Genomic DNA, 21819 nt, shown 5'->3' with positions numbered 1-21819 from the left:
CGACAACATTCTCAACGAGAGCATTCTCAAAGACAGCATTCTCCACGACAATATTCTCAACGACAACATTCTCAGCGACAACATTCTCAACGACAACATTTTTTACGACAACATTCTCAACGACAACATTTTCATCGACAACATTCTCTACGACAACATTCTCAACGACAACATTCTCAACGACAACATTCTCAAGGACAACATTTTCAACGACAACATTCTCAACGAACATTCTCAACGACAACATTCTCAACGACAACATTTTCATCGACAACATTTTCAATGACAACATTTTCAACGACAACATTTTAAACGACAACTTTTTCAACGACAACATTCTCAACGACAACATTCTCAACGACAACATTCTCAACGACAACATTCTCAACGACAACATACTCAACGACAACATTCTCAACGACAGCATTCTCAACGACAACATTCTCAATGACAACATTCTCAGCGACAACATTCTCAACGACAACATTCTATATGACAACATTCTCCACGACAACATTCTCAACGAGAGCATTCTCAAAGACAGCATTCTCCACGACAACATTCTCAACGAACATTCTCAACGACAACATTTTCAACAACAACATTTTCAACCACAACATTCTCAACGACAAATTTTTCAACGACATTATTTTCAACAACAAAATTCTCAACGACAACATTCTCAACGACAACATTCTCAACGACAACATTCTCAACGACAACATTCTCAACGACAACATTTTCAACGACAACATTTTCAACGACAACATTTTCAACGACAATATTTTCAACGACATCATTCTCAACGACAACTTTTTCAACGACATTATTCTCAGCAACAACATTCTCAACGACAAAATTCTCAAAACAACATTCTCAACGACAAAATTCTCAACGACAGCATTCACAAGGAACACATTCTCAACGAAAACATTCTCAACGACAACATTCTCAACGACAACATTTTCAACGATAACATTTTCAACGACAACATTTTCAACGAAAACATTTTCAACGACAACATTTTCAACGACAACATTCTCAACGACAAAATTCTAAATGACAACATTCTCCACGACAACATTCTCAACGAGAGCATTCTCAAAGACAGCATTCTCAACGACAATATTCTCAACGACAACATTCTCAGCGACAACATTGTCAACGACAACATTTTTAACGACAACTTTCTCAACGACAACATTTTCATTGACAACATTCTCAACGACAACATTCTCAACGACAACATTCTCAACGACAACATTCTCAAGGACAACATTTTCAACGACAACATTCTCAACGACAACTTTTTTAACGACAACATTCTCAACGGCAACATTCTCAACGACAACATTCTCAACGAAAACATTCTCAATGACAACATTTTCAACGACAACATTCTAAACGACAACTTTTTCAACGACAACATTCTCAACGACAACATTCTCAACGACAACATTCTCAACGACAACAATCTCAACGACAACATTCTCAACGACAACATTCTCAACGACAACATTCTCAACGACAACATTCTCAACGACAACATTCTCAACGACAACATTCTCAACGACAACATTCTCAACGACAACATTCTAAACGACAACATTCTCAACGACAATATTTTCAACGATAACATTTTCAACGACAACATTTTCAACGATAACATTTTCCACGACAACATTTTCAACGACAACATTTTCAACCACAACATTCTCAACAACAACTTTTTTAACGACATTATTTTCAACAACAGCATTCTCAACGACAACATTCTCAACGAGGACATTCTCAACGACAGCATTCTCAACGACAACATTCTCAACGACAATATTCTCTACGACAACATTCTCAACGACAACATTCTCAGCGACAACATTCTCAACGACAACATTTTCAACGATATCATTTTCAACGACAACATTTTCAACGACAACATTCTCAACGACAACATTCTATATGACAACATTCTCCACGACAACATTCTCAACGAGAGCATTCTCAAAGACAGCATTCTCAACGACAACATTCTCAACGACAACATTCTCAGCGACAACATTCTCAACGACAACATTTTAAATGATAACATTTTCAACGACAACATTTTCAACCACAACATTTTCCACGACAACATTCTCAACGACAACATTTTCAACAACAACATTTTCAACCACAACATTCTCAACGACAAATTTTTCAACGACATTATTTTCAACAACAAAATTCTCAACGACAACATTCTCAACGACAACATTCTCAACGACAACATTCTCAAGGACAACATTCTCAACGATACATTCTCAACGACAACATTCTCAACGACAACATTCTCAACGACAACATTTTCAACGATAACATTTCAACGACAACATTTTCAACGATAGCATTTTGAACGACAACATTTTCAACGACAACATTTTCAACGACAACATTTTCAACGACAATATTTTCAAAGACATCATTTTCAACGACAACTTTTTCAACGACATTGTTCTCAGCAACAACATTCTCAACGACAACATTCTCAACGACAACATTCTCAACGACAACATTCTCAACGACAACATTCTCAACGACAGCATTTACAAGGAACACATTCTCAACGAAAAAATTCTCAACGACAACATTCTCAACGACAACATTCTCAACGACAGCATTCTCAACGACAACATTCTCAACGACAACATTCTCAGCGACAACATTCTCAACGACAACATTTTCAACGATAACATTTTCAACAACAACATTTTCATCCACAACATTCTCAACGACAAATTTTTCAACGACATTATTTTCAACAACAAAATTCTCAACGACAACATTCTCAACGACAACATTCTCAACGACAACATTCTCAAGGACAACATTCTCAACGACAACATTCTCAACGACAACATTCTCAACGACAACATTCTCAACGACAACATTTTCAACGATAACATTTCAACGACAACATTTTCAACGACAGCATTTTGAACGACAACATTTTCAACGACAACATTTTCAACGACAACATTTTCAACGACAATATTTTCAACGACATCATTTTCAACGACAACTTTTTCAACGACATTATTCTCAGCAACAACCTTCTCAACGACAACATTCTCAACGACAACATTCTCAACGACAACATTCTCAACGACAGCATTTACAAGGAACACAATCTCAACGAAAACATTCTCAACGACAACATTCTCAACGACAACATTCTCAACGACAGCATTCTCAACGACAACATTCTCAACGACAACATTCTCAACGACAACATTCTCAACGACAACATTTTCAACGATAACATTTTCAACGACAACATTTTCAACGACAACATTTTCCACGACAACATTCTCAACGACAACATTTTCAACAACAACATTTTCAACCACAACATTCTCAACGACAAATTTTTCAACGACATTATTTTCAACAACAAAATTCTCAACGACAACATTCTCAACGACAACATTCTCAACGACAACATTCTCAACGACCACATTCTCAACGACAACATTCTCAACGACAGCATTCTCAACGACAACATTCTCAACGACAACATTCTCAGCGACAACATTCTCAACGACAACATTTTCAACGATAACATTTTCAACGACAACATTTTCAACGACAACATTTTCCACGACAACATTCTCAACGACAACATTCTCAACGACAACATTCTCAACGACAACATTCTCAACGACAACATTTTCAACGATAACATTTCAACGACAACATTTTCAACGACAGCATTTTGAACGACAACATTTTCAACGACAACATTTTCAACGACAACATTTTCAACGACAATATTTTCAACGACATCATTCTCAACGACAACTTTTTCAACGACATTATTCTCAGCAACAACATTCTCAACGACAACATTCTCAACGACAACATTCTCAACGACAACATTCTCAACGACAGCATTCACAAGGAACACATTCTCAACGAAAACATTCTCAACGACAACATTCTCAACGACAACATTCTCAACGACGATATATTCAACGACAACATTCTCAATGACAAAATTCTCAACGACCACATTCTCAACGACAACATTCTCAACGACAACATTGTCAACGACAACATTATCAACGACAACATTCGTCAACGACAACATTCTCAATGACAACATTTTCAACGACAACATTCTCAACGACATTTTTTTCAACGACAGCATTCTCAACGACAACATTCTCAACGACAACATTCTCAACGACAATATTTTCAACGACAACATTATCAATGGCAACATATTCAACCATAACATTCTCAACGACAACTTTTTTATCGACATTATTTTCAACAACAACATTCTCAACTACAACATTCTCAACGACAACATTTTCAACGTAAACATTCTCAACGACAACATTCTCAACGACAACATTCTCAACGACAGCATTCTCAACGACAACATTCTCAACGACAGCATTCACAAGGAACACATTCTCAACGAAAACATTCTCAACGACAACATTCTCAACGACAACATTCTCAACGACGATATATTCAACGACAACATTCTCAATGACAAAATTCTTAACGACCACATTCTCAACGACAACATTCTCAACGACAACATTGTCAACGACAACATTATCAACGACAACATTCGTCAACGACAACATTCTCAATGACAACATTTTCAACGACAACATTCTCAACGACAACTTTTTCAACGACAGCATTCTCAACGACAACATTCTCAACGACAACATTCTCAACGACAACATTCTCAACGACAACATTCTCAACGATAACATTCTCAACGTCAACATTCTCAGCGACAACATTCTCAACGACAACATTTTCAACGATATCATTTTCAACGACAACATTCTCAACGACAACATTCTCAATGACAACATTCTCCACGACAACATTCTCAACGAGAGAATTCTCAAAGACAGCATTCTCAACGACAATATTCTCAACGACAACATTCTCAGCGACAACATTCTCAACGACAATATTTTTAACGACAACATTCTCAACGAAAACATTTTCGTCGACAATATTCTCAACGACAATATATTCAACGACAACATTCTCAAGGACAACATTTTCAACGACAACATTCTCAACGACAACTTTTTTAACGACAACATTCTCAACGACAACATTCTCAACGACAACATTCTAAACGACAACATTCTCAACGACAACATTTTCAACGACAACATTTTCAATGACAACATTTTCGACGACAACATTCTAAACGACAACTTTTTCAACGACAACATTCTCAACGACAACATTCTCAGCGACAACATTCTCAACGACAACATTATCAACGACAACATTCTCAACGACAACATTCTCAACGACAGCATTCTCAACGACAACATTCTAAACGACAGCATTCTCAACGACAACATTCTCAACGACAACATTCTCAGCGACAACATTCTCAACGACAACCTTTTCAACGATAACATTTTCAACGACAACATTTTCAACAACAACATTTTCCACGACAACATTTTCAACGACAACATATTCAACCACAACATTCTCAACGACAACTTTTTTATCGACATTATTTTCAACAACAACATTCTCAACGACAACATTCTCAACGACAGCATTCACAACGACAACATTCTCAACGACAATATTGTCAACGACAACATTCTCAACGACAACATTCTCAACGACAACATTCTCAGCGAAAACATTCTCAACGACAACATTTTCAACGTAACATTTTCAACGACAACTTTTTCGAAGACAATATTTTCAACGACATTATTTTCAACCACTACATTCTCATCGACAAATTTTTCAACGACATTATTTTCAGCAACAACATTCTCAACGACAACATTCTCAACGACAACATTCTCAACGATAACATTTTCAAGGACATCATTTTCAACGACAACATTTTCAACGAAAACATTTACAACGACAACATTTACAACGACAACATTTTCAACGATATCATTCTCAACGACAACTTTTTCAACGACATTATTCTCAACAACAACATTCTCAACGACAACATTCTCAACGACAACATTCTCAACGACAGCATTCTCAACGACAACATTCTCAACGAAAACATTCTCAACGACAACATTATTAACGACAACATTTTCAACGACAATATTTTCAACGTCAACATTCTCAATGACAAAATTCTCAACGACCACAGTCTCAACGACAACATTCTCAACAACAACATTCTCAACGACAACATTGTCGTCGACAACATTCTCAACGAACACATTCTCAACGTCAACATTCTAGCGACAACATTCTCAACGACAACATTTTCAACGATAACATTTTCAACGACAACATTTTCAACGAAAACATTCTCAACGACAACATTTTCAACGACAACATTCTCCACGACTACATTCTCAACGAGAGCATTCTCAAAGACAGCATTCTCAACGACAATATTCTCAACGACAACATTCTCAGCGACAACATTCTCAACGACAACATTCTCAACGATAACATTTTCAAGGACATCATTTTCAACGACAACATTTTCAACGACAACATTTTCAACGACAACATTTACAACGACAACATTTTCAACGATATCATTCTCAACGACAACTTTTTCAACGACATTATTCTCAACAACAACATTCTCAACGACAACATTCTCAACGACAACATTCTAAACGACAGCATTCTCAACGACAACATTCTCAACGAAAACATTCTCAACGACAACATTATTAACGACAGCATTTTCAACGACAATATTTTCAGCGTCAACATTCTCAATGACAAAATTCTCAACGACCACATTCTCAACGACAACATTCTCAACAACAACATTCTCAACGGCAACATTGTCGTCGACATCATTCTCAACGACAACATTCTCAACGACAACATTCTCAATGACAACATTTTCAACGACAACATTCTCAACGACAACTTTTTCAACGACAGCATTCTCAACGATTACATTCTCAACGACAACATTCTCAACGACAATATTTTCAACGACCACATTCTCAATGACAAAATTCTCAACGACAACATTCTCAACGACAACATTCTCAACGACAACATTCTCAACGACAAAGTTCTCAACGACAACATTCTCAATGACACAATTTTCAACGACAACATTCTCATAGACAATTTTTTCAACGACAACATTCTCAGCGACAATATTCTCAACGACAACATTCTCAACGACAACTTTCTCAACGACAACATTCTCAACGACAACATTGTCAACGACAACATTCTTAACGACAACATTCTCAACGACAACATTCTCAACGACAACATTCTCAGAGACAACATTCTCAATGACAACATTTTCAGCGACAACATTCTCATAGACAACTTTTTCCACGATAACATTTTCAACGACAACATTTTCAACGACAACATTTTCCACGACAACATTTTCAAAGACAACATTTTCAACCACAACATTCTCAACAACAACTTTTTTAACGACATTATTTTCAACAACAACATTGTCAACGACAACATTCTCAACAAGAACATTCTCAACGAAAACATTCTCAACGACAACATTCTCAACGACAACATTCTCAACGACAACATTCTCAACGACATAATTCTCAACGTCAACATTCTCAGCGACAACATTATCAACGACAACATTTTCAACGATAACATTTTCAACGACAACATTTTCAACAAAAACATTTTCAACGACAACATTTTCAACGACAACATTTTCAACCACAACATTCTCAACGACAAATTTTTCAACGACATTATTTTCAACAACAACATTCTCAACGACAACATTCTCAACGACAACATTCTCAACGACAACATTCTCAACGACAGCATTCTCGACGAACACATTCTCAACGAAAACATTCTCAACGACAACATTTTCAACGACAACATTCTCAACGACGATATTTTCAACGACAACATTCTCAATAACAAAATTCTCAACGACCACATTCTCAACGACAACATTGTCAACGACAACATTGTCAACGACAACATTATCAACGACAACATTCTCAACGACAACATTCTGAACGACAACATTCTCAATGACAACATTTTCAACGACAACATTCTCAACGACAACTTTTTCAACGACTGTATTCTCAACGACAACATTCTCAACGACAACATTCTCTACGACAATATTTTCAACGACAACATTCTCAATGACAACATATTCAACCACAACATTCTCAACGACAACTTTTTTATCGACATTTTTTTCAACAACAACATTCTGAACGACAACATTCTCAATGACAACATTTTCAACGACAACATTCTCATAACCAACTTTTTCAACGACAACATTCTCAGCGACAACATTCTCAACGACAACATTCTCAACGACAACATTTTCAACGATAACATTTTCAACGACAACATTTTCAACGACAACATTTTCCACGACAACATTTTCAGCGACAACATTTTTAACCACAACATTCTCGACAAAAACTTTTTTAACGACATTATTTTCAACAACAACATCCTCAACGACATTATTCTCAACGACAACATTCTCAACGACAACATTCTCAACGACAACATTCTCAATGTCAACATTCTCAGCGACAACATTCTCAACGAAAATATTTTCAACGATAACATTTTCAACGACAACATTTTCAACGAAAACATTCTCAACGACAACATTATTAACGACAACATTCTCAACAACAAAATTCTAAATGACAACATTCTCCACGAAAACATTCTCAACGAGAGCATTCTCAAAGACAGCATTCTCAACGACAACATTTTCAATGACAACATTTTCAACGACAACATTCTCAACGACAACTTTTTCAACGACAACATTCTCAACGACAACATTCTCAACGACAACATTCTCAACGACAACTTTTACAGCGACATAATTTTCAACAACAACATTCTCAACGACAACATTCTCAACGACAATATTCTCAACGACAAAATTCTCAACGACAACATTCTCAACGACACCATTCTCAACGACAACATTCTCAACGACAACATTTCAACGAAAACATTTTCAACGACAACATTTTCAACGACAACATTTACAACGACAACATTTTCAACGACAACATTTTAAACGACAACATTTTCCACGACAACATTCTCAACGACAACATTCTCAACGACAACATTCTCAACGACAACATTCTCAACGACAACATTCTCAACGACATTATTGTCAACAACAACATTCTCAACGACAACATTCTCAATGACAACATTTTCAGCGATAATATTCTCAACGACAACTTTTTCAACGACAACATTCTCAACGACGATATTCTCAACTACAACATTCTCAACGACAACATTCTCAACGACAACATTTTTAACGACAAAATTTTCAACGACACTATTCTCAACGACATCTTTTTCAGCGTCAGCATTCACAACGACAACATTCTCAACGACATCTCTCTCAACGACAACATTCTCAACGACAATATTTTCAACGACAACATTCTCAATGACAAAATTCTTAACGACAACATTCTCAACGACAACATCATCAACGACAACATTCTTAACGACAACATTCTCAACGACAACATTCTCAACGACAACATTCTCAAGGACAACATTCTCAACGACAAATTTCTTAACGACAGCATTCTCAACGACAACATTCTCAATGACAACATTCTCAACGACAACATTCTCAACGACAACATTTTCAACGATAACATTTTCAACGACAACATTTTCAACGACAACATTTTCCACGACAACATTTTCAACGACAACATTTTCAACCACAACATCGTCAACGAAAACTTTTTTATCGACATCATTTTCAACAACAACATTCTCAACGACAACATTCTCAACGACAACATTCTCAACGATAATATTCTCAAAGACAGCATTCTCAACGACAACATTCTCAACGACAAAATTCTCAAGGACAACATTCTCAACGACAACATTCTCAGCGACAACATTCTCAGCGTCAAAATTATCAACGATAACATTTTCAACGACAACATTTTCAACGACAACATTTTTAACGACAACATTTTCGACCACAACATTCTCAACGACAAATTTTTCAACGATATTATTTTCAACAACAACATTCTCAACGACAACATTCTCAACGACAACATTCTCAACGATAACATTTTCAAGGACCTCATTTTCAACGACAACATTTTCAACGAAAACATTTACAACGACAACATTTACAACGACAACATTTTCAACGATGTCATTCTCAACGACAACTTTTTCAACGACATTATTCTCAACAACAACATTCTCAACGACAACATTCTCAACGACAACATTCTCAACGACAGCATTCTCACCGACAACATTCTCAACGAAAACATTCTCAACGACAACATTATTAACGACAACATTTTCAACGACAATATTTTCAACGTCAACATTCTCATTGACAAAATTCTCAACGACCACAGTCTCAACGACAACATTCTCAACAACAACATTCTCAACGACAACATTGTCGTCGACAACATTCTCAACGAACACATTCTCAACGTCAACATTCTAGCGACAACATTCTCAACGACAACATTTTCAACGATAACATTTTCAACGACAACATTTTCAACGAAAACATTCTCAACGACAACATTTTCAACGACAACATTCTCAACGACAAAATTCTAAATGACAACATTCTCCACGACTACATTCTCAACGAGAGCATTCTCAAAGACAGCATTCTCAACGACAATATTCTCAACGACAACATTCTCAGCGACAACATTCTCAAAGACAACATTCTCAACGATAACATTTTCAAGGACATCATTTTCAACGACAACATTTTCAACGACAACATTTTCAACGACAACATTTACAACGACAACATTTTCAACGATATCATTCTCAACGACAACTTTTTCAACGACATTATTCTCAACAACAACATTCTCAACGACAACATTCTCAACGACAACATTCTCAACGAAAACATTCTCAACGACAACATTATTAACGACAGCATTTTCAACGACAATATTTTCAGCGTCAACATTCTCAATGACAAAATTCTCAACGACCACATTCTCAACGACAACATTCTCAACAACAACATTCTCAACGGCAACATTGTCGTCGACATCATTCTCAACGACAACATTCTCAACGACAACATTCTCAATGACAACATTTTCAACGACAACATTCTCAACGACAACTTTTTCAACGACAGCATTCTCAACGACAACATTCTCAACGACAACATTCTCAACGACAATATTTTCAACGACCACATTCTCAATGACAAAATTCTCAACGACAACATTCTCAACGACAACATTCTCAACGACAACATTCTCAACGACAACATTCTCAACGACAAAGTTCTCAACGACAACATTCTCAATGACACAATTTTCAACGACAACATTCTCATAGACAATTTTTTCAACGACAACATTCTCAGCGACAACATTCTCAACGACAACATTCTCAACGACAACTTTCTCAACGACAACATTCTCAACGACAACATTGTCAACGACAACATTCTTAAGGACAACATTCTCAACGACAACATTCTCAACGACAAAATTCTCAACGACAACATTCTCAATGACAACATTTTCAGCGACAACATTCTCATAGACAACTTTTTCCACGATAACACTTTCAACGACAACATTTTCAACGACATCATTTTCCACGACAACATTTTCAAAGACAACATTTTCAACCACAAAGTTCTCAACAACAACTTTTTTAACGACATTATTTTCAACAACAACATTGTCAACGAAAACATTCTCAACAAGAACATTCTCAACGAAAGCATTCTCAACGACAACATTCTCAACGACAACATTCTCGACGACAACATTCTCAACGACATAATTCTCAACGTCAACATTCTCAGCGACAACATTCTCAACGACAACATTTTCAACGATAACATTTTCAACGACAACATTTTCAACAAAAACATTTTCAACGACAACATTTTCAACGACAACATTTTCAACCACAACATTCTCAACGACAAATTTTTCAACGACATTATTTTCAACAACAACATTCTCAACGACAACATTCTCAACGACAACATTCTCAACGACAACATTCTCAACGACAGCATTCTCAACGAACACATTCTCAACGAAAACATTCTCAACGACAACATTTTCAACGACAACATTCTCAACGTCGATATTTTCAACGACAACATTCTCAATAACAAAATTCTCAACGACCACATTCTCAACGACAACATTTTCAACGACAACATTGTCAACGACAACATTATCAACGACAACATTCTCAACGACCACATTCTGAACGACAACATTCTCAATGACAACATTTTCAACGACAACATTCTCAACGACAACTTTTTCAACGACTGTATTCTCAACGACAACATTCTCAACGACAACATTCTCTACGACAATATTTTCAACGACAACATTCTCAATGACAACATATTCAACCACAACATTCTCAACGACAACTTTTTTATCGACATTATTTTCAACAACAACATTCTGAACGACAACATTCTCAATGACAACATTTTCAACGACAACATTCTCATAACCAACTTTTTCAACGACAACATTCTCAGCGACAACATTCTCAACGACAACATTCTCAACGACAACATTTTCAACGATAACATTTTCAACGACAACATTTTCAACGACAACATTTTCCACGACAACATTTTCAGCGACAACATTTTTAACCACAACATTCTCGACAAAAACTTTTTTAACGACATTATTTTCAACAACAACATCCTCAACGACATTATTCTCAACGACAACATTCTCAACGACAACATTCTCAACGACAACATTCTCAATGTCAACATTCTCAGCGACAACATTCTCAACGACAACATTTTCAACGATAACATTTTCAACGACAACATTTTCAACGAAAACATTCTCAACGACAACATTATTAACGACAACATTCTCAACAACAAAATTCTAAATGACAACATTCTCCACGAAAACATTTTCAACGACAACATTTTCAACGACAATATTTTCAACGTCAACATTCTCAATGACAAAATTCTCAACGACCACAGTCTCAACGACAACATTCTCAACAACAACATTCTCAACGACAACATTGTCGTCGACAACATTCTCAACGAACACATTCTCAACGTCAACATTCTAGCGACAACATTCTCAACGACAACATTTTCAACGATAACATTTTCAACGACAACATTTTCAACGAAAACATTCTCAACGACAACATTTTCAACGACAACATTCTCAACGACAAAATTCTAAATGACAACATTCTCCACGACTACATTCTCAACGAGAGCATTCTCAAAGACAGCATTCTCAACGACAATATTCTCAACGACAACATTCTCAGCGACAACATTCTCAACGATAACATTCTCAACGATAACATTTTCAAGGACATCATTTTCAACGACAACATTTTCAACGACAACATTTGCAACGACAACATTTTCAACGATATCATTCTCAACGACAACTTTTTCAACGACATTATTCTCAACAACAACATTCTCAACGACAACATTCTCAACGACAACATTCTAAACGACAGCATTCTCAACGACAACATTCTCAACGAAAACATTCTCAACGACAACATTATTAACGACAGCATTTTCAACGACAATATTTTCAGCGTCAACATTCTCAATGACAAAATTCTCAACGACCACATTCTCAACGACAACATTCTCAACAACAACATTCTCAACGGCAACATTGTCGTCGACATCATTCTCAACGACAACATTCTCAACGACAACATTCTCAATGACAACATTTTCAACGACAACATTCTCAACGACAACTTTTTCAACGACAGCATTCTCAACGACAACATTCTCAACGACAACATTTTCAACGACAATATTTTCAACGACCACATTCTCAATGACAAAATTCTCAACGACAACATTCTCAACGACAACATTCTCAACGACAACATTCTCAACGACAACATTCTCAACGACAAAGTTCTCAACGACAACATTCTCAATGACACAATTTTCAACGACAACATTCTCATAGACAATTTTTTCAACGACAACATTCTCAGCGACAACATTCTCAACGACAACATTCTCAACGACAACTTTCTCAACGACAACATTCTCAACGACAACATTGTCAACGACAACATTCTTAACGACAACATTCTCAACGACAACATTCTCAACGACAACATTCTCAACGACAACATTCTCAATGACAACATTTTCAGCGACAACATTCTCATAGACAACTTTTTCCACGATAACATTTTCAACGACAACATTTTCAACGACAACATTTTCCACGACAACATTTTCAAAGACAACATTTTCAACCACAACATTCTCAACAACAACTTTTTTAACGACATTATTTTCAACAACAACATTGTCAACGACAACATTCTCAACAAGAACATTCTCAACGAAAGCATTCTCAACGACAACATTCTCAACGACAACATTCTCAACGACAACATTCTCAACGACATAATTCTCAACGTCAACATTCTCAGCGACAACATTCTCAATGACAACATTTTCAACGATAACATTTTCAACGATAACATTTTCAACAAAAACATTTTCAACGACAACATTTTCAACGACAACATTTTCAACCACAACATTCTCAACGACAAATTTTTCAACGACATTATTTTCAACAACAACATTCTCAACGACAACATTCTCAACGACAACATTCTCAACGACAACATTCTCAACGACAGCATTCTCAACGAACACATTCTCAACGAAAACATTCTCAACGACAACTTTTTCAACGACAACATTCTCAACGACGATATTTTCAACGACAACATTCTCAATAACAAAATTCTCAACGACCACATTCTCAACGACAACATTGTCAACGACAACATTGTCAACGACAACATTATCAACGACAACATTCTCAACGACAACATTCTGAACGACAACATTCTCAATGACAACATTTTCAACGACTGTATTCTCAACGACAACATTCTCAACGACAACATTCTCTACGACAATATTTTCAACGACAACATTCTCAATGACAACATATTCAACCACAACATTCTCAACGACAACTTTTTTATCGACATTATTTTCAACAACAACATTCTGAACGACAACATTCTCAATGACAACATTTTCAACGACAACATTCTCATAACCAACTTTTTCAACGACAACATTCTCAGCGACAACATTCTCAACGACAACATTCTCAACGACAACATTCTCAACGATAACATTTTCAACGACAACATTTTCAACGACAACATTTTCCACGACAACATTTTCAGCGACAACATTTTTAACCACAACATTCTCGACAAAAACTTTTTTAACGACATTATTTTCAACAAAAACATCCTCAACGACATTATTCTCAACGACAACATTCTCAACGACAACATTCTCAACGACAACATTCTCAATGTCAACATTCTCAGCGACAACATTCTCAACGACAATATTTTCAACGATAACATTTTTAACGACAACATTTTCAACGAAAACATTCTCAACGACAACATTATTAACGACAACATTCTCAACAACAAAATTCTAAATGACAACATTCTCCACGAAAACATTCTCAACGAGAGCATTCTCAAAGACAGCATTCTCAACGACAACATTTTCAATGACAACATTTTCAACGACAACATTCTCAACGACAACTTTTTCAACGACAACATTCTCAACGACAACATTCTCAACGACAACATTCTCAACGACAACTTTTACAGCGACATAATTTTCAACAACAACATTCTCAACGACAACATTCTCAACGACAACATTCTCAACGACAACATTCTCAACGACAACATTCTCAACGACACCATTCTCAACGACAACATTCTCAACGACAACATTTCAACGAAAACATTTTCAACGACAACATTTTCAACGACAACATTTACAACGACAACATTTTCAACGACAACATTTTCAACGACAACATTTTCCACGACAACATTCTCAACGACAACATTCTCAACGACAACATTCTCAACGACAATATTCTCAACGACAACATTCTCAACGACATTATTGTCAACAACAACATTCTCAACGACAACATTCTCAATGACAACATTTTCAGCGACAATATTCTCAACGACAACTTTTTCAACGACAACATTCTCAACGACAATATTCTCAACTACAACATTCTCAACGACAACATTCTCAACGACAACATTTTTAACGACAAAATTTTCAACGACACTATTCTCAACGACATCTTTTTCAGCGTCAGCATTCTCAACGACAACATTCTCAACGACATCTCTCTCAACGACAACATTCTCAACGACAATATTTTCAACGACAACATTCTCAATGACAAAATTCTTAACGACAACATTCTCAACGACAACATCATCAACGACAACATTCTTAACGACAACATTCTCAACGACAACATTCTCAACGACAACATTCTCAAGGACAACATTCTCAACGACAAATTTCTTAACGACAGCATTCTCAACGACAACATTCTCAATGACAACATTCTCAACGACAACATTCTCAACGACAACATTTTCAACGATAACATTTTCAACGACAACATTTTCAACGACAACATTTTCCACGACAACATTTTCAACGACAACATTTTCAACCACAACATCGTCAACGAAAACTTTTTTATCGACATCATTTTCAACAACAACATTCTCAACGACAACATTCTCAACGACAACATTCACAAAGACAATATTCTCAAAGACAGCATTCTCAACGACAACATTCTCAACGACAAAATTCTCAAGGACAACATTCTGTACGACAACATTCTCAGCGACAACATTCTCAGCGTCAAAATTATCAACGATAACATTTTCAACGACAACATTTTCAACGACAACATTTTTAACGACAACATTTTCGACCACAACATTCTCAACGACAAATTTTTCAACGATATTATTTTCACCAACAACATTCTCAACGACAACATTCTCAACGACAACATTCTCAACGACAACATTCTCAACGACAACATTCTCAACGACAACATTTTCAACGATAACATTTTCAACGACATCATTTTTAACGACAACATTCTCAACGACAACATTTTCAACGACAACATTTACAACGACAACATTTTCAACGACAACATTCTCAATGACAAAATTCTCAACGACCACATTCTCAACGACAACATTCTCAACGGCAACATTCTCAACGACAACTTTTTCAACGACATTATTCTCAACAATACCATTCTAAACGACAACATTCTCAACGACAACATTCTCAACGACAACATTCTCAACGAAAACATTCTCAATGACAAAATTCTCAACGACCACATTCTCAACGACAACATTCTCAACGACAACATTCTCAACGACAACATTGTCAACGACAACATTCTCAACGACAACATTCTCAACGACAACATTCTCAATGACAACATTTTCAACGACAACATTCTCAACGACATCTTTTTCAACGTCAGCATTCTCAACGACAACATTCTCAACGACATCATTCTCAACGACAACATTCTCAACGACAATATTTTCAACGACAACATTCTCAATGAATAAATTCTCAACGACAACATTCTCAACGACAATATCATCAACGACAACATTCTCAACGACAACATTCTCAACGACAACATTCTCAATGACAACATTTTCAACGACAACATTCTCATAGACAACTTTTTCAACGACAACATTCTCAGCGACAACATTCTCAACGACAGCATTCTCAACGACAACATTCTCAATGACAACATTTTCAACGACAACATTTTCAATGACAACATTTTCAACGACAACATTCTCAACGACAAATTTTTCAACGACAACATTCTCAACGACAACATTCTCAACGACAACATTCTCAACGACAACACTCTCAACGACAACATTCTCAATGACAACATTCTCAACGACAACATTCTCAACGACAACATACTCAACGACTGCATTCTCAACGACAACATTCTCAACGACAATATTCTCAACGACAACATTTTCAACGTTAATATTTTCAACGACAACATTTTCAACGACAACATTTTCCACGATAACATTTTCAACGACAACATTTTCAACCACAATATTCTCAACGACAACTTTTTTAACGACATTATTTTCAACAACAACATTCTCAACGATAACATTCTCAACGACAACATTCTCAACGACAACATTCTCAACGACAACATTCTCAAAAACAGCATTCTCATCGACAACATTCTCAACGACAACATTCTCAACGGCAACATTCTCAACGATAATATGCTCAACGACAACAATCTCAACGACAACATTCTCAACGACAACATTCTCAACGACAACATTCTCAACGATGACATTTTCAACGACAACATTTTCAACGGCAACATTTTCAACGAAAATATTTTCGACCACAACATTCTCAACGACAACTTTTACAGCGACATTATTTTCAACAACAACATTCTCAACGACAACATTCTCAACGACAACATTCTCAACGACAACATTCTCAACGACAACATTCTCAACGACACCTATCTCAACGACAACATTCTCAACGACAACATTTCAACGATAACATTTTCAACGACAACATTTTCAACGACAACATTTTCCACGACAACATTTTCAGCGACAACATTTTCAACGACAACATTCTCAACGACAACATTTTCAACAACATTCTCAACGACAACATTCTCAACGACATTATTGTCAACAACAACATTCTCAACGACAACATTCTGAATGACAACATTTTCAGCGACAATATTCTCAACCACAACTTTTTCAATTACAACATTATCAACAACAATATTCTCAACGACAACATTCTCAACGACAACATTCTCAACGACAACATTTTTAACGACAAAATTTTCAATGACAACATTTTCAACGACAACATTCTCAACGACAACTTTTCCAACGACAACAATCTCAACGACAACATTTTCAACGACAACATTCTCAACGACAACATTCTCAAGGACAACATTCTCAACGACAACATGCTCAACGATAACATTCTCAACGACAACATTCTCAACGACAACATTCTCAACGACAACATTCTCAACGACAGCATTCTCAACGACAACATTCTCAACGACAACATTCTCAACGACAACTTTTTCAGCGACGACATTTTCAACCACAACATTCTCAACGACTACTTTTTCAACGACATCATTCTCAACGACAACACTCTCAACGATAACATTCTCAACGACAACATTCTCAACGACAACATTCTCAACGACAACATTCTCAACGACAGCATTCTCAACGACAACATTCTCAACGACAACATTCTCAACGACAACATTCTCAACGATAACATTTTCAACGACAACCTTTTCAACGACAACACTTTCCACGACAACATTTTCAACGACAACATTTTCAACGACAACATTCTCAAGGACAACTTTTTCAACGACATTATTCTCAACAATACCATTCTAAACGACAACATTCTCAACGACAACATTCTCAACGACAACATTCTCAACAACAACATTCTCAATGACTAAATTCTCAACGACCACATTCTCAACGACAACATTCTCAACGACAACATTCTCAACGACAACATTGTCAACAACAACATTCTCAACGACAACATTCTCAACGACAACATTCTCAACGACAACATTCTCAATGACAACATTTTCAACGACAACATTCTCAACGACATCTTTTTCAACGTCAGCATTCTCAACGACAACATTCTCAACGACATCATTCTCAACGACAGCATTCTCAACGACAATATTTTCAACGACAACATTCTCAATGACAAAATTCTCAACGAAAACATTCTCAACGACAATATCATCAACGACAACATTCTCAACGACAACATTCTCAACGACAACATTCTCAACGACAACATTCTCAACGACAACATTCTCAATGACAACATTTTCAACGACAACATTCTCATAGACAACTTTTTAAACGACAACATTCTCAGCGACAACATTCTCAACGACAGCATTCTCAACGACAACATTCTCAATGACAACATTTTCAACGACAACATTTTCAATGACAACATTTTCAACGACAACATTCTCAACGACAACTTTTTCAACGACAACATTCTCAACGACAACATTCTCAACGACAACATTCTCAACGACAACACTCTCAACGACAACATTCTCAACGACAACATTCTCATAGACAACATTCTCAACGACAACATACTCAACGACAGCAGTCTCAACGACAACATTCTCAACGACAATATTCTCAACGACAACATTTTCAACGTTAACATTTTCAACGACAACATTTTCAACGACAACATTTTCCACGACAACATTTTCAACGACAACATTTTCAACCACAACATTCTCAACGACAACTTTTTTAACGACATTATTTTCAACAACAACATTCTCAACGATAACATTCTCAACGACAACATTCTCAACGACAACATTCTCAACGACAACATTCTCAAGGACAACATTCTCAACGACAAATTTCTTAACGACAGCATTCTCAACGACAACATTCTCAATGACAACATTCTCAACGACAACATTCTCAACGACAACATTTTCAACGATAACATTTTCAACGACAACATTTTCAACGACAACATTTTCCACGACAACATTTTCAACGACAACATTTTCAACCACAACATCGTCAACGAAAACTTTTTTATCGACATCATTTTCAACAACAACATTCTCAACGACAACATTCTCAACGACAACATTCACAAAGACAATATTCTCAAAGACAGCATTCTCAACGACAACATTCTCAACGACAAAATTCTCAAGGACAACATTTTCAACGACCACATTCTCAACGAGAACATTCTCAACGACAATATTCTCAACGACAACATTCTCAACGACAACATTCGCAACGACAACATTCTCAACGACAACATTCTCAACGATAACATTTTCAACGACAACATTTTCAACGACAACATTTTCAACGACAACATTCTCAACGACAACATTTTCAACGACCACATTCTCAACGAGAACATTCTCAACGACATTATTGTCAACAACAACATTCTCAACGACAACGTTTTCAATGACAACATTTTCAGCGACAACATTCTCAACGACAACTTTTTCAACGACAACATTCTCAACGACAATATTCTCAACGACAACATTCTCAACGACAACATTCTCAACGACAACATTCTCAACAACAACATTTTCAACGACAACATTTTCAATGACAACATTTTCAACGACAACATTCTCAACGACAACTTTTTCAACGACAACAATCTCAACGACAACATTCTCAACGACAACATTCTCATCGACAACATTCTCAACGACAACATTCTCAACGACAACATTCTCAACGACAATATTCTCAACGACAACATTCTCAACGACAACATTCTCAACGACAACATTCTCAACGACAACATTCTCAACGATAACATTTTCAACGACAACATTTTCAACGACAACATTTTCAACGACAACATTTTCAACGAAAACATTTTCAACCACAACATTCTCAACGACAACTTTTACAACGACATTATTTTCAACAACAACATTCTCAACGACAACATTCTCAACGAGAACATTCTCAACGACAACATTTCCAACGACAACATTCTCAACGACAACATTTTCAACGACAACATTCTCAACGACAACATTCTCAACGACATTACTGTCAACAACAACATTCTCATCGACAACATTCTCAATGACAACATTTTCAGCGACAACATTCTCAACGACAACTTTTTCAAAGACAATATTCTCCGCGACAATATTCTCAACGATAACATTCTCAACGACAACATTCTCAACGACAACATTTTCAACGACAACATTT

The sequence above is a fragment of the Ischnura elegans genome, chromosome X (genome assembly GCF_921293095.1).
Source record: "Ischnura elegans chromosome X, ioIscEleg1.1, whole genome shotgun sequence".
NCBI lineage: Eukaryota > Metazoa > Arthropoda > Insecta > Odonata > Coenagrionidae > Ischnura > Ischnura elegans.
Note: the sequence above shows the minus strand (reverse complement) of the source record.